The following is a 25,646-nucleotide window of genomic DNA, read 5'->3' as shown; positions in this document are numbered from 1 at the left end:
ATCACTGTGTTCTAGACTTTATGTGCACTGCGTATCACTGTGTTCTAGACTTTATGTGCACTGCGTATCACTGTGTTCTAGACTTTATGTGCACTGCGTATCACTGTGTTCTAGACTGGTGGAATAGTCGTGGAGCTCCACACTGGGTTTTGCACTTTCACTAATTTGCATTTATATCCCTTTACATTCCTTTCATGTTATCCTTGCTTTTGTCCTTTACTTGTTGCATGATCAAATTTAAAATACAGAACCATTGAGAGATGTCTAGATTTACAATTGCAAAGATATCTTAGATATACCTTCAGTCTTCTTCTTTTGGTGACACCATATACCATATGGTACACTTATGGACCTTTATATTTTGCTCAGTTTTGTTTTTACTTTCTCCTTTTCTACTATACTCTCAAAATTATTAAATTACATTTAGCTTCATGTCTCTTTAAGCTTCTCTTGAGTGTAAGAGTTTTACATTTTCCTTAGTTTTGGTGATTTTAAGAATTTGCCTTAGTGCACAGATATTTTCTACAGTGCTCACCAATGAATATTTTCCACACATTTTTCTTTCTTTCTTTTTTTTTTTTAATAATCGAAGCAAGTTTTTAGTGAAAGAACATGTTGAACTTTTATTGAAAATGTAATATGAAGTACCTTCTGGTAAAATCAAACCTACTTTCTATAAATTTTTCTAGATTTTTTAAAATTGGGTATTTTCCTTACTTACATTTCAAATGTTATCTATCACCTTTCCCAGTTTCACCTCTGAAATCCCCCATATCCTCTCCCTCCCCCTCCCTCTACAAGAGTGTTCCCTCACTCACCCACCCATCCCTTCCTACCTCCCACCCTGGCATTCCCCTACACTGGGGCACTGAGCCTTCACAGGACCAAGAGCCTCTCTCCTCTTGTTGATACCCAATAAGGCCATTCTCTGGTACATATGCGGCTGGAGCCATGGGTCCCTCCATGTGTGCTCTTTGTTTGGTGGTTTAGACTCTGGGAGATCTGGGGGGGGGTCTGGTTGTTTGATATTGTTGTTCTTCCTATGGGGTTGCAAACCCCTTCAGCTCCTTCAGTCCTTTTTCTAACTCCTTCATTGGGGTCCCTGTGCTCAGTCCAGTGGTTAGTTGAGAGCATCCGACTCTGTATTTCTCAGGCTCTGGCAGAGCCTCTCAGGTGACAGCTATACCAGGATGCTGTCAGCATGCACTTCTTGGCATCCACAATATTGTATGGGTTTGGTGACTGTATATGGGCTAATATCCAGTATCTACAAAGAACTTAAGAAGTTAGACTCCAGAGAATCAAATAACCATTAAAAATGTGAGACAGAGCTAAACAAAGAATTCTCAACTGAGAAATATTGAATGGCTGAGAAGCACCTAAAGAAATGCTCAACATCCTTAGTCATTAGGGAAATACAAATGAAAACAACCCTGAGATTCTACCTCACACCAGTCAGAAAGGCTAAGATCAAAAACTCATGTGACAGCAGATGCTGGTAAAGATGTGGAGAAAGAGGAACACTCCTCTATTGTTGGTGGGATTGCAAGCTGGTACGACTACTCTGGAAATCAGTCTGGAGGTTCCTCAGAAAATTGGACATAGTACTACCTGACAACCCAGCTATTCCACTCCTGGGCATATACCCAAAAGATGCTCTAACATATAACAAGGGCACATGTTCCACTATGTTTATAGCAGCCTTATTTATAATAGCCAGAAGCTAGAAAGAACCCATATTTTCTTCAACAGAGGAATGGATAAAAAATTTGTGGTACATATACACAATGAAGTACTAATTAGTTATTACAAACAATGGCTTTTTAGGCAAATGGATGGAACTAGAAGCAATTATCCTAAGTGAGGTAACCCAATCATAAAAGAACACCCATGGTATGTACTTACTAATAAGTGGATATTAGCCCCCAAGCTTAGAGTACCCAAGATACAATCCACAGACAACATGAAGCTCAAGAAGTTGGAAAACCAAGGATTGGATGCTTCCTTCCTTCTTAGAAGGGGCAACAAAATATTCACAGGAGGAAATACAGAGACAAAGTGTGGAGTAGACACTGAAGGAAAGGTCATGCAGAAATTGCCCCATACATTTTTCTCTTAAATAGACTGAGCAATGGAGTTGTTAAGGAGGAACATAAAGATAAAATACTATTCTCATCAAGTCTTATGTATACACACAAACACATACTCTCTCTTCCTTTCTCTGTCCCTCTCTCTCTCTCTCTCTCTGTCTCTCTCTCTCTCTCTCTCTCTCTCTCTCTCTCTCTCTCTCTCTCTCTCTCTCCTCCATTTATCCATCTCTATCTATCTATCTATCTGTCTGTCTGTCTGTCTGTCTGTCTGTCTATTTAAAATACTATTTAAACATGTCATTGTTGGCATTGACCATGATGCTAAGATAACCTGGACAAAGTTTACTATGCCAAGCTTATTATCTGTTCCACACTTTCTAAAGTATATTTTTTGCAAGAAAGACACTATGGCTTTTCTACATCAAAAGGTCAGAGAGATTGTATCTTTCAAGGCAGGGTAACTACATAAATTATTTGAGCCTTTCTGCATGATCCTTTTCTACTTCATTTACTCAATTTTGTATACTGGCATTTATAATTATTTTGTACATAATTTACAACTCAATACTATTTTGTTTATTTTTCTATTTAGTCTTTCCTACCTTTAATCTTTGGATATTCCTTCACTTGGCTTCTTGTAAATGTTTACAAGAGGTGTGTGCGTGTGTGTGTGTGTGTTTGTGTGTGTGTGTGTGTGTGTGTGTGTGTGTAAGTTTATGTGTATGTATGTGTAGGTGTGAGTGTGTGGATATGTGAGTTTATGTGTGTGTATGTATGTGTATGTGTGAGTGTATGTATGTGTGTAAATGTGTATGTATATTTGTGTGTGCATGTGTGTGTGTGTGTGACTTATTTGTGCAAGCCCTTCCTTGTTTTCTGGCACTATTATGATGCTGTAGGTTTATCCAATGAAGTTTAAGTCTATCTGAGATTCAGCCATTTCTTCACAGTGTTCTTTCTCCTTTTGGTTAAAAAATGGTATAAGAAACCATGATATTTGTACTATGTGCTCATTACTGCTGGCGTGTTGTCTATTCTCTATTCTATCAGATAATAAAAGATAGAAATATTTGTTTTAAACCAATATTTGCACTTACATATATCTATTCATATAGACAACTACCTCTAAATAATATCAGATAAGTTTTAATTAATATCAGTGTCTACTTCTGTTCTATTACTACTTGAATTGGTCTATCTATCTCTTCTTTTAATACAGTTCAGTGTGTTAAGTAACTGGACTTCTACTGGTATTATTTTTAATACTTATTTACAAGAGAAGAACTAACTCAAAGATAGATACTTTACCAATGTCCACCCCAACATGAGTAATAGCTCATAAAAGCTAGGAACTTCAAACACATTGAATGTACTGCCAGTAGTTCAGCAGGTTGGGGAATACCCTTTCCAAGTAGCTCACCCGTTTTCAGCCTCTACCAGACAGCTTGGATGGTCTGACCTTCTATGTACCTAGTCTATTCTCAGAGTCAACTTTGAAGTGTGGCTCTTCAGAGAATGAATTTGGTCAGTTTCAGGTACTTCCTGATACTATTTTATATTTTTACTTTCTGTCTTAATGGAACTTCTCTGTAAGATGGAGGCTTCACCTCCTTGAAAATATCCTGTCCTAACCTATCATGTGGTTTCACTTTCTCTTTGCTTATCTTGTCTTAAGAAGGTTTCATCCAAGATGGAAAGTTTTAGCCTCAGGAAATTTGTGCCATATATTTGATCACTTATAATCTTTCAGTTGTTCTGTATGAGTCACCCTTCTTGTACTATCAGTTTGTGTAGTTAGTGGAGCTGATACTACTTACTAGAGCAGTGGCCATATTGATTTTCTTGGCCCAGAGTAATGGCTCTGCTTCCTTTGATTATGGGTACTCATTCTGGGATCTGAGACTTCTGCTGGAATTGAGGAAAGTGAGACATTCTCTTCCTGCTAGCCTCAGAGCAATGATAATGATAGTCCAATTCTTCAGAGAAATGTCTGAAAGAAGGTTAGCCTGGAAAAGATATACTTCAATGAACAAGTGGGCAGAGCAGGGTAGAGACAACCTTCCTGGTGCTCTCTTGCTTTCTATAACTGTCTCTTCTATGAATCTATAAAATTTATGCTACAAGACAGAGAAGGACATGTAAAACTAGAATCCTATGCACTTTCCTTCTAAGTAGAATAGTTTTTACTGGATTCATTATTCTAAGGAATTGCAATATGACAGGAAAGTCAGAATAATATTCCACAGATCTCACTAACCTCAGGTTAGTCTTTATTTTATAGAGTTATCCTATAATAGTGATATTTCATTTTGTATACAAGTAAGTAAAAATTTTATGCTGACAGTGGTAATAACTTGAAACATAAAACTATAAGAACCTTAATTGAAAAAGATTATAAGTTATTTGTGCTACTTACACCTTTAAAGGATATTTTATAACTAATTTAGATGTGAATGTATCAACAACATCTTAAAGAGATCTTTAGATATATTGATATAATATTCGGTTTCATGGTAAAGTCATGAACTTGCTATTATCTATTTTCAGTATAAGTTTTTGAAGGGCTTTTATACTATATGTACAAGTATGCAACTCATTCCAGTGCAGGGTTGGGACCACCTTTTAAAGAAGGATGCTGGTTCAATGTTTTGTCAACTTCAATTCTTTCATAGAAATGTTCAACCTCTTTTTTCCAGTGTCTGAATCCCCTAATCAAGAAAGAATAGATTAACTCATCTTTAATTTTCTCACAGTCATCAATTCAATCTTCTACGAGACAGGTACACTTTAGGCATGCTTCCCCCTAAAGTATAGTATTTAAAAGCTTTGTACTTTCACCATCATAGTCTAGTCTTGTTTTGTTTCTGTGTGTTGACATGGGATGGGATTTCACTCTGTAGCCCAGACTGAAGATTTTCTGTGACTCTCAGGTTGTCCCCTGGCATGAAAACATTTCATAGCTTAGCCCATACATACACCCCAAGAGAAAGGAACCCTGATGCCAATCTCAGTTAGTTGTGATGTATGAGAAAAGAATGAGGGAGTCAGTTTTGTAAGAGACATTGCTTTTCTCTTCAGAGATAATGGGGAAAATCTTGGCATTGATAAAAAACAAAAATGAACAAACAAACAAACAAACAAACAAAAAAGAAAAACAAGAGAAAAGATAAAATCTGTCAGACCCATGAGGAGAATTGTGGCTGTATGAAGTTAATTATTTAGGCATAAAAATAAATAAAATAAGTACATTTTTTTGTGCCAAAACATTTAAATTATTGGCTTGAGTAAAGAATTAATTAAGAAAATCTGTCTGCCACCCATGAAAAAAAAAATCTAAATTAAAACCGAGGTATTCAGGAACTGGAGAGATGGCTCAGTGGTTAAAACGACTGATTGCCCTTCCTGAGGTGCTGAGTTCAATTTGTGACAACCACATGGTGGCTCATAATGTTCTGTAATAGAATCTGATTCCTTCTTCTGGCATGTCTGAAGGCAGCTACAGTGTACTTCTGTGTGTGCGTGTGTGTGTGTGTGTGTGTGTGTGTGTGTGTGTGTATGATAAACAAATCTTTTTAAAACAGTTGAGGTATTCAGTTGTCCTATGGCTCACTGTGTTATATGCACAATTATTTTGTGACATGCCATGAGCCCACAATGGAATTATGTGTATAACGCAGCCAAATGGCTTTTATGGTATTCTCAACCTGCAGTCACCGTAAAAAAGGCTAAGTAAGTATCTGTAATCACTCTTTCTGTTCTTCTAAATATAAAGACAGAAACAGTAGATTTTATAAAAAAACGCTTGACAAATTTCTAGAGTTTACACATGTGGAAGAGGAAACAATGTCTATATTCTGTGTCCACCCATTTTTGCTCTTTCCCGGTTCTTGGCTGGGAGAAAGTAGTTGGCTGTTTAGAGAAATCCTAGCACCCGAGTGGAAATGCCATGCTTTAGAACAGCACACTTCCTGGGCACGTGTTCGCTAGATGGTCCTCACTGATCTTTATGTATGTATCTCACGTAGTCCTCAGCCATGTAACTAATGCTTTCTATCCAGGCCCCTATTCTGACAGGACAAAGCTGACTGGACTTAGGGAGAGTGACTCAAGCAAGGACAGAGCCTTGATCTTTGTATTGTCTAGTTCAATGGAAAACAAAATGCTGATTCTGTGTTCTAAATCACACATTGAAGGAGTTTTAGCTAGCCATCACTGGAGGTAGAAAGGTAGGAATAGACTTGGGACGGGTGGCCAGGAGGGCTTAAACAATGCATTCAGAAGAACTGCATTGCCTATGATGAGCAGTGCAGAGGTGGACAGCACAAAGGTAGGTGGATGGCACAGAGATGGATGTCACAGTGGTGGACAGAGATGGGTGGCACATAGAAGAATAGACACAGTCTCACGCATTTAGGCCAGACCAGTGCAGAGGTGGGGGACACTAAGGTATTTCCCAGTCCACAGGGCCCCTGTGGGTTCTGCAGGCATCCTAGTCACTTGTGTGCTTCTGTTCATGGGTTCTTTCCAATAAGCCCTCTTGTCCTTGAGGTTGTGGGGCTTCTGTTCTTCAGTTTAAAATACAATATCCTCAACACAGAGTGAAAACAACATATCTTATAAAAATTTTCCTCAGATTTCTCCAATTTTGCTTCCGCAAAAGAAAAAAAAATCCTACTTCCCTTTGTGGAATGAATGAGCAAGGCCACAAGAATTATGTTGTTCTTCAACAATGGTTTTTCAATACACTAAAATGGAAATAACTATCTCAGGCCATTAAGAAAGCTTGTAGTGGAACATTCTAGCAGGAACATTAGCATTCCACTTGTATTACATTTTCTCTGGAGAGAAAGCCTAGCATGACAAGTGCCTTGCTCTTATAAAAGTGTTCCTATAATTGAGCATAATCATAATCATCACAATACCTAGCATCAAAAATCTTAATCTGACTGATTCTGAAAACTCTGTCACTTCAGTATTTTCTCTGTGACTTCAAGTATAGTTGGCCAACAAGGCATTGGACATCTGTGGATGGATGGCTTTTCTGTCATGCAACATGTGCTGTCTAGACTTCTGCCTTTGACACTTACCGTCACATCCATTCAGACTTCCTGGGTCTATTTTCATCTTTCTTTGGAAGGGCTATGTCAGTGTCTAAAGATATCTGAGACAAGGTTTATCCCTCTTTATAGAGCATTTGGATAATCAGTACCAGTGCAACTCATGTGACAGCTTAGCACGCAAACTTGAAACTACAGATTGGAAAATTTCTTACTAAAAACTGAGTCATGCTGGCACTGGGGGTGCTAATATAATCCTAGTTCAAGGGAAGGTGGAGATAGATCTTTGAGTTTGCTGCCATTCAGGATAAACTATACAGGGAGATACAGCTTTGGAAAGAGACTGTCTCAAAAAATAAGATGGTGAGAGATTAAGGAAATTCTCCAAGATTGACTTGCTTTCTGCATGTATACATATAGGTACATGTGTGCACACACACACATGCATACATACACACATGCATACATACATACATACACACATGTGCCACACACACACACACACACACACACACACACACACACACACACACATATGAGGGGTACCTGTATTTATAAGTGACTGTATCAATTTGCTGGAAAATGCTTTTAAATGCTGATTCTGTGTTCTAAATAACTCATTAAATGAGTTTTAGTTAGCCGTCACTGGAGGTAGAACTGTTTGTTTCTGTTGGTTATTGTGTAATTCTACTAACTAGGCAGTAGTCTATTTTTTCTCCACAGAGCACACATTCAGCAGAATCGGATAAAGCTTCACATTTCTATGGTTCCTTGTCACAACCTAGAAACACTCCGCACCCATCTGCACATTGTGGCTCCCTCCTTGACCTTTCTTGGGGACATGGGGGAACTTGAGAATATCTTCTTGCATTACTATTGTAGAACATTTGGAGTTCCTTATGAGACACTCTCTGCTTGGTGCTTCACACTTGCTATCAATGGTGTGGATGTTTGTTAGCCATCGTTGCTTCACCAGAAGGGAAATCATAGTCTCTGCCTTGGAGGTCATATTGCACTGTGTTTTCTCATGGATAAATGGCTTTTAGTTCCTTGGTACTCATTTGGTTTACATCTTGGCATGGAAAAAATAAAAAACACTGGGCTCTTCTGAGGGTCCTTCTAGAACCTCAGGTTTCCTTACCTCTTCTTTATTTAAGTTTCCCTTAATGCAAAGGAGGCAACATAAACTTATTAGGTGTGAAGGTAGTGGACACACTGACTTAGTTTGTTTTATTTTTAAGCTTTAACTTGTAGGATACACTTTATTCATTTAATTTTATGGCTTCATCTTGAGAGATAGAAACATGACACAAAACCCTTTTGTCTTGCTCCCCAGGGCTACTCTGTTACTAAACATCTTCATGGCTATATATTTAGTGTCAACTTGGAGTCCCTTCAACAGAACAATAAAGTTTCTTTATATGAATATAGCCTTCATATACTCATGCATGATTAGTCCTGCCTTAGGAGCGTGGAGTATGTTACTTAGGGCTCTGTAGACATCTTCAGTGGCTTCTTATGTCTTTATTTGAAAATATTTTAACTAAATCACCAGACATTTTTTATGTTGATGTGTAGCTATGAGGGAATCTTACTTAGATCCTAATACACTCATGACATGGAGCATGGCTGATTCATCTGTGGCATATTTGCATATACACCTTTCAGAGATGGAATGGATGTGCAAGAGAGGCAGAGCAGAAAAAGCACTTTTGGCATCTTGAGAAAGATGTTTTGACAGGATCTCATGTAGCTCAGGTTATCCTCAAATTCACTCTGAAGTTGTGAATGACCTTGAACTTCTGATCCTCCTACCTTCAGCTGCCTAGTATTGGAATTACAAGCATGTACCACTACACCTTCTTTTATGTTGCACTGGGAATCAAATCCAGGACTTGCTGCTTTCTAAGCAAATATTCTACTAATGAATCTCACTTATAACTTCAAGAAGATCTTTTTAAAGACAGAGGAAAGAGAGTGAGTGTCAAGTCCAAATAATACTTCCCTCAGTTTAAGTAATGTTTAAGCAACATGGTGGTGCCCATCTACAAATTAAGTTTTCACCAATTGTTACCTTTGGCTTGACAAGTCACCATTGACCGGGCAGAGATGTTCTAAGACCTTGGCTGTGGTTCATGCTTTTTCTACATATGTGTTTTACATGAAGGGTTACTCATCCATCTTTTAAATTTCCCACTGTGGAATTTATCATTCATAAACAACACACACACACACACACACACACACACACACACACAAACACACACACACGTCAACAAGCCTTTTTGTCTTATATATGCTGCCTCGGTGGTACAAACTGATGGGTAGATTTTAATAACCCTTAAAACGACTGGTTTAAGCCGTTTATTTGGTCTTCAAATAAAATCTCATAGAAAAATTTAAGATAAAGCCCAGTGTATAGGCCATGCAGACAAGTTTGCAAGGCAAATAATCTATGTTATCAATTTTATTGACTCCTTTGCTTATGCTCTTCCTAGAAGTATTGTGTGGACTGATGTCTATGTGCAGGTGAGGGCAGGCACAAGATAAGGCAAGGCCTATAATTGGGCAGTGAAAAAGAAGGGCAGGGACAGAGTTTTTGAGAGGCAAGAGATATAGGAATGAGGAGAAGGAACCAAGATGGAGGAAGAGAAGGATGACCGGGACCCATGTGGCTTTAAATAGCCACAGGTAGCTACGAATATCTTATAAGGGATGAACAATTTGTTTTATCTAGGTGGGCAGTTTACATCAATATCAATTGGCTCTGAGTTTATTGAGTGAACATTTTATGGGGTAAGAATTTACTGATATAAAATTGATAACTTACAAGCCTCTACACTGATTGTTCTTTCAGAGATCCTCAGTTCAATTTCTAGCAACCTCATGGTGGTTCACAACCATCTGTAATGAGATCTGATGCCCTCTTCTGGTGTGTCTGAAGACAGCGACAATACACTTACATATAATGAATAAACAAATCTTTTTTTTTTAAGTGAAAAAATGTACAAGCCTCTAGAATTTTGATTTTACTAGGTTTCAGGGTTTTGTAAAAGTTAACCGTGAAACGAGTCATCATTCCACGGAGCTGGCGTGGCAGTGGGTCACCATGGGACTAGCCATAGAGGTGAAGAGACTGATGGGGACAGAGAGTAGCCTGGTGACCCTTTATGTTAGTTAATATTTATTATAACATTATTGGACCTAAACTGAAGAATAATTAGAAGCTAAACTCTCTGCTGACCCCTGAATGGAACAATGTAATGACTGTGGCTGTTCTTGAAGGTTGTTTCTAAGAGAACTCATTATCTTAAATTGATGGAACATGATTGTTAGAATATTCATTTCCTTATCTAGAGATTTATAAAAGCTAGGGATTTATACTGCACCCAAGTCATCACCCTTTAATAGATATTTCAATGCCGAGGACTAAATTCAGTCTTCCCTGTGTTAGGAAAGCACTCTGTATGCTCCCACTGAGGGACATTCACAGATGCGATTCTCTTGGGCCCACAAGCCATTTCATTGGCTGTCCAGAGTTTGTTTCACAGACATCAAGGACAATTCTGACAGACAAAGCCAGTTGTTTCCTGCATTTGTTGCCGAGAACAGAAAGTCCTTAGATGGAATTAAAAGCTCCAAAATCTGAAAGGCTATGGTAAGAAAGCTGTATACTTTAGAAATGACGGCTTGAAAGTCTGAAGGACAAGTGTGCTGTAAGTCCTGATGTTAAAAGTTAAGACTGTAGACCACCAAGCTGTAAGTAAATGTGATACTCTTTGGAAGATGTAGATCATAGCCAATTCTGACACACACACACACACACACACACACACACACACACACACACACACACACACATCACACACACACACACACACATCACACACACATACACACACACATACACACACACACACAGAGAATGAGAGAGAGACAGATTCAGAGACAGAGACAGGCAGACTGATTGATCGATAGGTAGATAGGTAGAGAACTGCATATGTCCAACAGAAATATTTTTCTTCCCCCTGTCCTTTCAATAACTCCTTTTCTTTTCTCTTCTGTGGTTCTGGAGACAACTAAATGGAATCTGAGTCATCCTCCCACCTCTGTCATTTCGCCTGATGCTGGCTTGGGGCAGATGGCATAGTCTGTTCCTTTCAGTTGTTTCTCCTTAGGAAAGACAATGAAGAATGTTTGTAGGGCTCATGTGAGGGACACTTGAAAAATGCTTTCTCTGTTGGGACACCACGACCTTGGCCTACTGTAACCAATGTTTCCATGGAAATTTACAGGCTTTTAAAAAATAATATTCCTGCTGAAACACTTTGGTTGATATTCTTTAAGCAGAGGCTAGTGACAACCTGGAAGACAACTCAGGCAAGTACTCCCCAGCAGACCTGGGCAGGCTCCCGAGTTACACATTGCTTTGCAGCGATAGTGTTCCAGTCTTAAAAGGCTCTTTGTCCAGAGTCTGGTCGTTAAACAAAAGGTCTGGGTGATTTAAATCTTCCACTTGCAAACTCTATTCTTTTTTTTTCAAGGTTTTTCTCTGACAACCAGGGTCTTTCTGCCTCAATCTTTGATGTCCCTTGAACTCAAATTCTTTTGTACATTTTTTTGGACAAGATTCATTATGGTTTATTTTTAATATTGTGGTAAACACGACAGGAATGTAGAAAATGAAACATAAAAATTTTAAAAATTGAAACAAATAGCCACAATTAGAAGCTGAAGCACACAGAAGTGAGTTTTGTAGAAAAGACTACAACTTCAATGTACATGACTTGCAATCAAATATAATCTAGTTTGGGGGGGCTGTATAAGCATCTTCATGATTATTCACAGATAATATTAACACATCAAATTAAATTTAGATAAAGAGTATTGAAAATCAACTTGAAAGTAACTGGCAAATAATGTATTATGTACCATTTTTCAGTTCTATATACTTCTTTTTTATTGGATATTCTATGTAACTACATTTCAAATGTTATCCCCTTTCTCCCCACTCTCATACCTTCTCCCCCTGCACATGCTTCCATGCAGGTGCTCCCTCTATCAGCTACTCTCTCCACCTCAGTGCCTTGACATTCTCCTACACTGGGAAAAAAGCCTTTGCTGTACCAAAGGCCTGTTCTCCTATTGATGTCAGACACTGCTATTCTCTCTACATATGCAACTGGAGCCATGGGTCTCTCCTTGTGTGCTCATTGGTTGGTATTTTAGTCCCTGGGAGTAATAGGGGTTTAGTTAGTTGATAATGTTGTTCTTTCCAAGGGTTTGCAAACCCTTTCAGCTTCTTCAACTCTTTTTCTAGCTCTTTCATTGAGGTCCTCAAGTTTAGTTGCAAGCATCATCCACTGCATCTGTACAACTCTGGCAGAGCCTCTGTGGATGCATCTATATATGGTTCCTGCCAGTAAGCACTTCCTGGCATCAGCAATAGTGCTTGGGTTTTGTAGATGCATATGGGGTGGATCCCCAGGTGAGGCAGTCTCAGAATGGTCTTTTCTTCAAATCCTGTTCCTGTATTTGTTCCTGTATTTTGTTCTCTCTTCTAAAAAGGATTGAGGCATCTACATTCTGGTCTTTTTTCTTTTTGAGCTTAGTAAGGTCTGTGAATTATTTCTTGGGTATTCAGAGCTATTTGGGGCTAGTATCTGCTTAACAGTGAGTACATACCATGTGTGTTCTTTTGGGACTGGGTTACCTCACTCAGGATGATAGCTTCAAGTTTCATCCATTTGCCCAGGAATTTCATAAAGTCACTGTTTCTAATAGCTGAGTGTTACACCATTGTGAATATGTACCACAATTCTGTATCCATTCCTCTGTTGAAAGACATCTGGGTTTTTTCCAGCTTCTGGCTATTATAAATAAGACTGCTATGAATATGGTAGAGCATTTGTTCTTGTTATATGTTGAAGCATCTATTGGGTATGTGCCCAGGAGTGGAATAGCTGGGTCCTCAGGTTGTACTATATCTAATTTTCTGAGGAACTCCCAGACTGATTTCCAGAGTGGTTGTACCAGTTTACAATCCTACCAACAATGGACTAACGTTTGCTTCTCTTTATCCACATCCTCACCAGCATCTGCTCTCATCTGAGTTTTTGATCTTAGGCATTCTGACTGGTATTAGGTAGAATCTTAGGGTTGTTTTCATTTGTATTTTCCTAAGACTAGAGATGTTGAGCATTTTTTTAGGTGGTTCTCAGCCATTCCTCAGTTGAGGATTTTTGTTTAGCTCTGTACCCCATTCTTTAATATGATTATTTGATTATCTGAAGTTTAACTTTTTGAGTTTTATTTTTTTAGTATGTATTGCATATTAGCCCTCTATTAGATGTAGGATTGGTAAAGATCTTTTCACAACCTGTTGGTTGCCATTTTGTCCTCTTGATAATTTCCTTAGCCTTACAGAAACTTTGCAATTTAATGAGGTACCATTTGTTGATTCTTGATCTTAGAGCATAAGCCACTGATGTTCTGCTCGGGAAAATTTTCCTTGTATCTACATGTTCTAAGCTTTTCTCCACTTTCTGTTTTATTAATTTCAGTGTACCTGGTTTTATGTGAAAGTCTTTGATTCATTTAGACTTGAGCTTTGTTCAAAGAGATAAGAAAGGATCAATTTGCATTCTTCTCTATGCTGACTATCTGCTGAACCAACACCATTTGTTGAAGATGGTGTCATTTTTTTCCATTTAGTGTTTTTAATTACTTTTTGGGTTCATTTATGGGTCCTTTAATTCTATTCTGTTAATCCACCTGCCTTTCTCTGTACTAATACCATGCTGTTTTTATTACTATTGATCTGTAATAGATCTTTAGATTAAGGATAGCAAATCCCCCAGAAGTTCTTTTATTGTTAAGAATAGATTTTGCTATCCTGGTTTCTTGTTATTCTAAATGAATTTGCAAATTTTTCTTTCTAACTCTATGAAGAATTGTGTTGGAATTTTAATGGGGATTGCCTTGAATCTGTAGATTGCTTTTGGCAAGATGGCCATTTTTCTATGTTGATCATTTCAGTCCATGAGCATGGGAGATCTTTCCATATTCTGAGATCTTTAATTTTCTTCTTCAGAGATGTGAAGCTCTTGTCATACAGATCTTCTTGGGTAAGTCACACCAATGTATTTCATATTCTTTGTGACTATTGTGAAAGGTGTCATTTCCCTAATTTTTTTTCTCTGAATGTTTATCCTTTGAGTAGAGAAAGGCTACTGATTTGTTTGAGTTAATTTTATATCCAGACACTTTCCTGAAAGTTGTTTATCAGATGTAGAAGTTCTCTGGTAAAATTTTTGGTATTGCTTAAGTATACTATCATATCATCTGCAAGTAGTGATATTTTGACTTCTTCCTTTCTGATTTGTATCTTTTAAACTTCCTTTTGCTGTCTAATTGCACTTGCTAGGACTTCTAGTATTATATTGAATAGGTAAGGCAAAAGTGGGCATTCTTGTCTAGTCTCTGATTTTAGTAGGATTGCTTCAAGTTTCTCACCATTTACTTTGATGTTGGCTACTGGTTTGCTGTATATTGCTTTTACCATGTTTAGGTATGGGCCTTGAATTCCTGATCTTTCTGAGACTTTTAAAATGAAGAGGTGTTGAATTTTGTCAAATGGTTTCCCAGCACCTAGTGATATAATCATGTGTTTTTTTCCTTTGTGTTTGTTTACATAGTGGATTATGTTGATGGATTTCTGTATATTGAACCATCCCTTCATCCCTGGGATAACGCCTACTTGATCATGTTGAATCATTGTTTTGATGTGTTCTTGGATTCAGTTTGCAAGAATTTTGTTGTGTATTTTTGCATCAGTGTTCATGAGGGAAATTGGTCTGAAGTTGTTTGTCTTTGTAGGGTCTTTGTGTTTTATGTGTGAGCATAATTGTGGCTTCAAAGAATGAGTTGGGTAGTGTTCCTTATGTTTCTATTTTGTGGAACAATTTAGAGAGTATTGGTATTCAGTCTTCTATGAGGGTCTGATAGAATTTAGCACTTAACATATCTGGTCCTATGCTTTATATGGTTGGGAGGTTTTTGATGACTTCTATTTCTTTAGGGTTTATGGGACTGTTTAGATGGTTTATCTGATCCTGATTTAATTTTGGTACCTGGTATCTCTCTAGAAAATTGTCAATTTCCTCTTGATTTTATCTTTATTACATTTTAAGACCTGTGAACCATGTTAGCTTTGACTTCTATATTGTAGTAGAAAAGTTATGGGTATACAGATGAATTAAATATGATCTTCCATGAACTTCGTCCTGTGACTTTAACTTCTGCAGGTCATCTGACCTCATTTCTGGATGAAGGTAAAAATAACCTGCTTCTTATTTAGACCAAACTGTGTGACCAAGTGTTGTGTTAGGAATGTCCACATGTTATCACACAGAGCAGGGATACAACATGTCATGTGCTAGGGAGGATCAATATCTTATAGCTTGTAAACAGAGATACCCAATTTTCGCTCAGGTCTATGAGGTTCAACTTTGTTCGTGTTCCCAGATATATACCTGGATAGGTAATTTGCCTCTGATCCTTAATTCATGGTTCTTTCTGTCTTCTTATATCTCACATACTATTTTATCCCTCTCTTATTGCCAGGAGATACTCTGATTGGATGATTTTAATACAAAATTTATCTTCCCACACCCCCATCAGTCTCCACCATTCAGCAACCTATATTGGCTTTTCACCTTTCAAACATTTGGGAATTTTTATCTCAGATGCATCAAACATGTCTTTTAAGACAGGCTTTCATTGTTCCAGACAAGTTTTTCATGTAACCAATGTAGAAGATGTTTGTGCTTGTGCCATGGTGAGGAAAGAAAGGAGTTATTATTAGCACCACCTGTGCATAGGTCTGCCTTCCACTGTACAATGTCCACAAAATAAGCATCAGTGTTGGAAAACCCTGTTCAAACACAACTGTTATTAAAACTCTGGTATGCTTTCTCTGTGGCTTACTTGTGTTGTGCCCACATATGTTTCTGTGGTAACTTAGGAGAAATGCAGGAATCTAGGAAAGAGGATATTACTTATGGGGAGGAGACTATGTTATTCTTGTAGGTATAATATTTTCTATGCAAAGCTTCAGAATGTAAGTCAAATGGACATTTCAGTCTTTGAGTTTAGCTTGGTGTGATATCAGAATTTTGTATCCTTCATATTTCTGGGAGAGAACTCTTACATGTATGCATAGAACTATTGATATTATCCTGAAAATTTCCAAGAGAAAATTAGTTAGACCTTGGGAAAAATAAAGTCAATAGAAGAGATTTTATTTTTCATGTATATAATTTACTTTCCATATTTACAGGATTTGAAAGAGAATTTTGGCTCTGGAACTGTTGGTGTATTACATTAGGATGGAAGAAGTTACATTTTCAGTGTTTTTCCACAGTGCCTTACATTATACAATAGACAGGATCATAAATATTTATATTGGGAAAAACCTACAGTTGAAGCCGTCTACCTCAAATTCCTGATTATCTGCTGGTAGTAACATTTGTTCCTTGGTATGGCATAGTGTGAGTGTTCTATTCCATTTATACCCCCAAAATTGATTTTTGTTATCTTTATTAAAATGCTTGAAGATCATACATTGCATATAAAAATACTTTATCCTAGCGATGAAAATTATAAACAAGTGACTACACTTAACACATAAAATATTTTGCCTAATATTACCATATTATATGAAAAACTAACTTATGTACCATTCAGAATATTTAGTTATTACTAAAAAGTCATTGGTTTTCAGCATACCTACTGAATACAGTATACTTAGCTCTGATAGGTTATTGATTTGTAACTTTGAACATAGTCATAATAATCAATGTATTTTTTGATTTCTTTGTCTTTAGTATGCATACAAGTGTCATTAATAATGTTCCCTCTGTGAGGGTTTCCCACTGTGTTTCAGCTCAATTGCAGTCAGTCTCTAGAGAAAGGCCTTGCATACAGAAGATGGAAATTCCTTATTATGACTGGGGAATCCTGAGCTCTTGAAGGAACAATGAAAGCTGTCCTAGGCTCAGTGGCAGAAATCTATTCTCTCTGTGGAAATTCCCTTCACCTTTGTAGAAGAATTACTTCATAGTTGTTTCTTTCACATTCTACTTTGAATTCAAATGTTACCATTTTGTGTGTATGTAAAAGTGTACTTTCACTCACACATCTGTGTTCATGTGAGTGTGGAAACCAGAGTGTGGAAATTTGGCACCATCAGAAATGCTGTTCACTTTCATTGCGACAAGGTATCAGAATGACCTGAAACTCTGCAGTTAGAGTAGACTGGCTGGCCAGTGAGCCCCAGGGTAGTTCTAACTCCATTTTTGCAGTTCAAGGATTTCAAGAGTATGCCATCTCATACAGCTTGCTGTGTTGGCGCTTGGAATCAAAGTTGATTCCTATGTTTGTAAGGAAAACACGTTACTAACTAAACTATCTTTTCAGTCAACAAATGTTATTTGTAGGTGAACTACCATCAAGAAAAAGCCATCTTCACATCAGAGAACTTATGTCTCACTTCTCTTTGATTGAAATAAGTAGTTTGATGGTAGCTATACTCCAGTGGCAAAAGATGTATATATCTATAATTCTAATTTGGTAGATCATTGAGGGAAGTATGCACAAGCATAATTTACATCCTAAATTCAGATGTAAATTATCAAGCTGTTCATCACATGTGTTTTTCTTAAGAAATAATGTGTCACTGATGTTATTACACCTGATAGGGAAGCACTTGTTACAAACGACTATTTAAATTAAAATTAATTACAATTCAACAAAATATTCAGATTCTTAATTGTATTTGTCACATTTGAAGGGCTCAGTATATACATATGATCAGTAGATGCTATCTAGATTGATATATGCTTATAGAGTACTTTTTACTGCAGAAGTATTTATTAAATAACATTGCTGGTATACAACAAGCCACTTATTGTTCAACTGTCTGAAATTTAATAGTTAGGTAACTGTTTTCATTGTTTGTATGAGTTGCTTACAAAGTTTAGTAAAATTATAAATATAATGTTGCTATTCAGAAAATAAGTTACATGAGTTTTTTAAATCTCAACCAATGGGGACAAGGAGTGCACAAGCATTGGTCTCACATGATCCTGGATGTGTCTGTTGAGTGTGTGTTTGGATGAGGTCCATACTTGAATTGGTAGAGCAACCAAAGCAAGGCTGTTTTGGTTCATTTGAGTCTGCCTCATCCCCCCCCCAAAAAAAAATGGAGGGCCCGAGCCGAATAGAAAGAAAAGTGCCCTTGCCACGGATGCTTGAACTGGAACATTGCTCTTTATACGTTTGACAACCTAGACCCGATCATCATCAGTTTATGTTGGGTCTGACTGTAGCCTGAAGGTATATATTTCTCTAAACTTCTCAGCTTCCTCGTGCCTATATTCATGTAATCCAGTTTTTTTATATCCTTATAGTATATGAGTACTCATACATGAGTCTTTGTATGCATGTCTAGTGTATATATATATGTATATATATATATATATATATATATATATATATATATAGTGGTATATATGTGTGTACTTACCTTGTGAACACACACACACACACACACACACACACATACACACACACACACACACACTGGATTGGTTGGTTTATTTCTTTGGAAAGCATTGAAACCCAGGAAAATAAGGCATAAAATCATGGGGAAGTAATATTTGCCATTTAGATTTTCATTTTCTTGTATCTTACCTTATCAAACTTCAGCATGAAAATGACTCAGTCATCAATGCGAGTGCCAACTTGCAAGTCAAAGCAAAGCCATAGGGGGCAGAAAACACCTGAAGCAACCAGACAGGGTGAATGAGAAGCAGAAAAGTATAGCAAGGGAGTCATATGATAATTTATTCATGATGAAACCTGGTTTCTCAAATAAAATGATGGGAATGAACATCATTATATTTAAGGTGAATCTTAGGTAACTAATCATATAATGAATTATTCTTAAAATGCTTGCCTGATGGTTTACTGATTTTTAAGAATCACATTGCACTGGTTAGAATAAAGAAGAATGTGCCTGGACCTTTTTCAGTAATATTCTTTGCTCTTAGTTGTGAGCAGTGGATCGATGATGGATGATTTGAGGCTCTTGTTCAGCCTGTGCCTTATTTTACACTGCAACTTAGCTGCACACAAAATACCACTGAATCATCACCAAGCAAACCCCTGAGTAAGCAAACACTCATTCTTTTTCATGATCGAAGAAATAAACAAGTATGGTATTAATTATCTGGCTAAAATAAATTATAATGGATGTGAGCTCATTACTGTTGAAATTGATACATGCATGGCAGAAGGTACATTTATTGAAGTCTACACACTTAATCACATTTGGAGTAATAAAGAGAGTAAACATGAAGTTCACCATCTCCTGGGCCTAAACATTAATTTTGATCTAATTTTCTTCTCCTTAATGTGGAGAAAATGAAAAGGCAAATAAAATTAAGAGACCAATGTTAACTTCATTAGTTCTGTGAACAGGAGTCTGGAAGCTTTGTGTAGCATGTGTCCTCTACACAGTGATTCCAAGACAGTTTACATTATATTAAACCACATAATAGTGTTATCTGAATAGAGGGGCTCACATGACCCTTTTTTCAGAGTACAGGTGGCAAAGCACATACTCTGAGAACTTCAGCAACAGGAACATGGTATTTTGACACTGCAGAATCCTGGTCTAACTTTATGACCCAATGTTTTGTTGGAAGGACTTTCTTCTTCATTAAATCTCCTCTTTATAAAAATCCAAACTATGTCTATTCTATTTCCTTTGTGTTGTGCCCCTGCATGTTTTCTATCAAAACAAAACAAAACAAACACAACAACAGCAACAACAAAACAAACAACCTGACCAACCAAACAAAAACTACCAAAATGATGTGTGGTCTTTCTTCAGCTTTCTGGTGTGTTTAGGTGATTTACTAATTGCCTCAGGACTCTAGCTCAGACGTTCATAACACCTGGTTCAATGTTGGACAAAGAGTATATGGACAGTGGAGTTAATTTTATATGTGTCCATAGAAATGAAGTATTTGAGTCAGAGCGGCCTCCGGGGAAAGAGTTTCTGGGAGATTACGTGCATCAGGATGGTACAGGCCAAGAGCTGGGTCCTGAAGAAGCACTTTGAAGGCTTCCCTAATGACGGTAACTTCAAGCTCAGGACAACTGAGCTCCCATCCTTAAATAATGACGAGATCCTGCTGGAAGCCCTGTTCCTCTCTGTGGATCCTTACATGAGAGTTGCAACAAAAAGACTAAAGGAAGGCGATGCGATGATGGGCGAGCAAGTGGCGAGAGTTGTGGAAAGTAAAAACCCAGCCTTCCCAACAGGAACAATTGTAGTGGCTTCGTTAGGTTGGACATCACATTCCATTTCTGATGGGAATGGACTGAGGAAGCTGCCTGCAGAGTGGCCGGACAAGTTACCCCTGTCTTTGGCATTGGGGACAGTTGGCATGCCAGGGCTCACTGCCTACCTTGGCTTGCTTGACATCTGTGGCGTGAAGGGTGGAGAAACAGTGCTGGTCAATGCAGCAGCCGGAGCAGTGGGCTCTGTTGTGGGGCAGATCGCTAAGCTCAAGGGCTGAAAAGTTGTGGGTGCAGCAGGGTCTGATGAAAAGGTGGCCTATCTTAAGAAGCTTGGATTCGGCGTGGCCTTTAACTACAAGACGGTGAAGTCACCGGAAGAAACTTTGAGGACAGCCTCTCCGGAAGGCTATGATTGCTACTTTGATAATGTAGGTGGAGAGTTTTCAAACACGGTTATACTCCAGATGAAGACATTTGGAAGAATTGCTATCTGCGGTGCTATTTCTCAGTACAACCGCACTGGCCCATGTCCCCAAGGCCCACCGCCCGAGGTCATCATCTATCAGCAACTCCGCATTTGGGGGGGGTCATTGTTACTCGCTGGCAAGGAGAAGTCCGCCAGAAGGCTCTGAGATTTGATGAACTGGGTCTCAGAGGGTAAGATCCAGTATCATGAATACATCACTGAAGGGTTTGAGAAGATGCCCGCAGCGTTCATGGGGATTTTGAAAGGAGAAAATCTGGGGAAGGCCATAGTGAAAGCATGAAAAAAATAAAAAAAAAGGTCCATGGAGCACCCCTGGAGGATTAGCTGTTTACCATGTAGTACAAATGTATAGACGTAAGGACGTAATTGCACGGAGTTTGACCTATCTAATAAAACACGTGTGGTTTTTGCCAAAAAAAAAAAAAAAAAAAAAAAAAATGAAGTATTTGTAACCTGTTACAATAGACTCTTTGTGGTGCCATTTTTATGTGGAGAACATAATTCAGTCAGATGTTAGTTCTTATTTTCACTGTGTCTTTGCTGTAAGAGATAAATGTTACGATTCAGAAAGGAGAGATTTGAATTTCACCCTTATCAACCCAGTGTTTTGTTGAATCTGAAGGCATCTTAGTTTCTTTCCCTGTTGCTGTGATAAAATACCCTGACAAAAGCAACTTGTAGGGGAAAAGATTCATTTCTGTCTGACCTTCGTTAGAAATCATCACTTCAGGGAAGTTTCAGCAGCCAGATCTTGAGGCCACTGATCACATGGTGTCCACAGACAAGAGGCAGATAACATACCTGAGGGCATGCCCTCAGCTCTGTTTCTTCATTTCATACAGCTCAGGGTCCTCTGCTGGCACATGGACCTGCCAACAACTAAGATGTCTTTTGATGTCAATTACTGTTATCAAAATACTCTTCCAATGTGGGCATGGGTGTGATGCCCCTCTACCCCACCTATGGTAGTTGGGAAAGCTGGTCCCAAATTCATGAGAATGGAAGAGCTATTCCTTCTATAGCCAGTGAGGTTGTAGAACTCCGAAGAATGAGCCCTGTACCTCACTCACCCAAGCAGCCCATTGGAGCTGGCCCTGATGTGGAAAGTGCAGGTGAGCCAGCCTGGAGATTGTAACTGCAGGTGAGCTGGCCCAGCCCCCCACTGGCTGCAGCACTTAGGAGAGCAGGCCCAGTGCCCTGACTAGGCAGCACAGTGGAACTGACTCTAAAGCTGTAGGTGTAACTGAGCTGAGCCTCCAAAGCAAATGAATGAGAGAGTGACCCTGCCTTTTGCCAGTGGTACATCGGGTGGACTAGCAGTGCTGGAGAGATTGCTCTGGCGGTGCTGATAAGGGAGAGCCATTGTCAGGCTGACCAGCTTAGCTCCCACCCAGGGTCAGATATAGGACTTTGAGTTGGCTCATCTCAGAATCTATGTCATTTGTGTGAACTGTTGGGTATGTGAAAGGGCCAATTCTACTGATCCAGAACTGTAGGATCTCCATGACACAGGGTGTCAACAGGATAACAGGCAGGAATCTTATTGGGGATCTAATATTGAGTGTCACAGAAGTCAGAAACTGAACAAGATCAATGACTTATTGCAATGAGCATTTGCAAGTGAAGATGTGTGGACAGAGGGGCACACTGTGGGCCACACTGTGACACACCACAGCTTCCATGATGAGCTGCTTTCTATGCTTTGTTTTGTTTTATTTAGTTAGTTTTGTTTGGGACAGGGACTCCTTCACAGATCAGGGCTTTTTTTATTCTCTCATGTTCTGCTGGTATGGGTGGTCCAGGGATTCTTACTTCTTAGAAACCATGTAGACCATGTGTTTCACCACCCTGCTGCTGTAGCCATATTCATTGTCATACCAAGAAATGAAAAAAAAAAAATGTCACTGACGGCAATTACAGCCACAGCATCAAAGGTTGAAGAGTGGAAATTCCTGTTGAAGTCATAGGAGACAACCTGGTCTTCAGTGTAGCCCAGAATAATCTTTAGTGGGCCCTCTGATGCCTGCTTCTCCACTGTCCTGATGCCATCATACTTCTCCAGGTAGCATATAAGATACACAACAGTCAAACTTGGAGGTAGGAATGTGTAAGACCATGTCAGTGAGTTTCCTGAATTTGCCTACAGCTTTGGCAGCACCAGTAGATGCTGGGATGATGTTCTGAACAGCCCCATGGTTATCACAACACAGTTTTTCAGAGTGACCATTCACAGTCTTCTAGGTAGCAATAATGGCATGGACTGTAGTCATGGGTCCTTCCACAAAGTCAAAGTTGTCATAGGTGACTTGGCTGAAAACTAAACAATTGGTGCAGGAAGCATTGCTGACAATCTTGAATGAATTGTCATATTTCTCATGGTGTACACCAATCACAAACATGGGGGCATCAGCAGAAGGGGCAGAGATAATGACCCTTTTCACCCCACCCTTCAAGTGGGCTCTGGCCTTCTCCTTGGTTCTGAAGATATCCGTAGACTTCACAGCATGCTCAGCACCAGCATTACCCCATTAGTTCACTCTTGGAAGATGGTGATATCCTTTCTGTTAACGACAAGCTTCCCATTCTCACTAGTTTAGTAGTGTTAGGATATCAACAGCCCAGTTTAAAAGAGTCACCAAACAGGAGAAAGCAATGGCAGAACAATCCAGCAGAAACTATCAGGCCTCTGCCAAGTTGGCACAATTCAGGTAGAGTGACCAGGACCAGCTGGAACGTCAGAAGTTTTCTGCCCCATCATGTCTCTCAAGGAAGTGAACACCAGCAAAGTCCCGAGATCAGCGAAGAGCTCCACGGTTAGCTATGCAAGCGCTGACACTGTCCTTTGAGTCCTATTCATACGCTCTGCAAACATCACGTGTCCTCCCACAGGTCTTGCCTCAGAAAAACACTGCTTGAGTCTGTATCACAGGGAACAACCAGAAATGCCCACTTTAGAGAGGGGAAGCTACTTTTGGGGTGTAAAATTGATTAAATTAATTAACGAATAAAAAAGAAGAGATTAGCATGGTAGTTATATTAGAGAAGTTTCTACTTCTGTGTCTCTATGTTGACTATTGCATGATTTCTCGAAAATTCTGTCAGTTTTCTCCACAGTGCAACAGTACAAGATTGGGGATGCTGAAGTGAAACTTGGAAATGCAGGTAATACCTCTCCCTGGTCAGTTAGTCCGGTGGTTCTCAGGTCTAAGCCTCAGAGACAGTTGACAATGCTCTGTTAATATCTTCTACTTCAGTGGATATTCTCAGCATGACCAGGCAAGTCCTTTCCCATCAACCCATGCCCACAACTCTTTCTTATCTCTCTGCGCTCTACATTAGATTCTCACAACACTCCCTTTCCCATCTCCATACCACAGAATTCAACAAACATTTCTTCCCTTTCACATTTGTGATGTGTTTGTCTCATATTAAAAAATCTGACTCCAATTGTTCTTAACAGTCTTACTTTACAATTGGTCTGTGTGAATATTATCCAATTTCCCCTCTCTGTGGGGTAGCTGCTCTTTTCCTGTTGAGAATCTAAAACTGAGCGCTGGCTGAGTATGCTGAAGATGCCCTCCTTAGTACATGCTGGCTTAGTACATGCATCAGGATTTATTGTTTACACTGTCCAAGTGGGCCTCACCCATGGCTTCACCCACCCCTTGTCCTGTTTGCACTACCTACTCATAGACTGTTCACTTCTGACTCTCAACAGCCTAGAGTGACACCCACTCACTCTGATTTCCTATTCCTCATCAGGAATCCTTTCTGCCCCTCACATTCTCTAAACTCTTGAGTTGGCAATGGCCTGCTTATTTTGTGTCTGATACTCAATAGAAAACCCCAGTCTCGTGTACTTCACATAGGCAATCTATAGCTAAGTTACACCCCAGGTCATTCTGAAATTAAGAAAAGGGTCTTGCTAACTGTAAGTGAGGACACAGTGAAATTCCCAAGTCAGACCCCTTTGTGGGTGTAAAGAAAGGGTCATTTGAGGAGTTTCAACCTTCCATGATTACCTGTTGTAGGCAGAAAAAGAAAGAAAAAAAATAGTGGAAGAATCTTGTCAGTTATAAGGGGGTTAATTTGGAACAGGAAGAAGGCAAATTAGCAGGAACAGCCTGGGAACTGGTGTGGGGTTTTGATGTGATAGAAGGTTGTTTGAGATAATAGGAGGTAGGTGGTTGTAGGGGCAGGCAAGAAAGTAATGGCTTTTCCTGCCAAATAGAAAGCCACCTTAACAAATTTCTGAGTGATGCTGAGTATTTACTGGGTCAGAGACCAGCCTGGGCTGAATCCAGACTGTCATCCATGACATTGCCCGTGGCTCTGCCATTTTGGGAGGAATTAGGACCTAACACTAACTTGCTCAAGATAACCTTGAACTTACCATTCTGTCTCAGCCTCACAGGTAGCCGAAATTCTAATTTGACATCAGCACATGTGACTGAGATGATCTTGATATGTGGATTGTGTCATTTGGATGCCATCCTCAATCTTTCCCCAACCTAGTGACTACATACAGATGTGACAGTAACTGGAGAGAACAGACGCCATTCCAGAGAGAGGTAGCCAAGCAGGTCTTGGTTAGGCCCCAGGAGCAGACACTCTTGGTGTTTACATTTCTGCCGTGAAAGG

General features: G+C 39.0%; 1 pseudogene across 1 annotated transcript; it reads left to right on the top strand.

The window, feature by feature from the left end:
* The first annotated feature begins 20,295 nt into the window (after positions 1–20,295).
* Positions 20,296–21,285, top strand: LOC308436509 (prostaglandin reductase 1-like; annotated as a pseudogene). Its single transcript has one exon. The product of its transcript is annotated as a prostaglandin reductase 1-like (transcript).
* Positions 21,286–25,646: the final 4,361 nt, after the last annotated feature.

This window comes from Micromys minutus, assembly GCF_963924665.1.
Source record: "Micromys minutus genome assembly, chromosome: 24".
Lineage (NCBI taxonomy): Eukaryota > Metazoa > Chordata > Mammalia > Rodentia > Muridae > Micromys > Micromys minutus.
The sequence above is the reverse complement of the archived record's forward strand: the minus strand, read 5'-3'. Positions and strand labels throughout refer to the sequence as shown.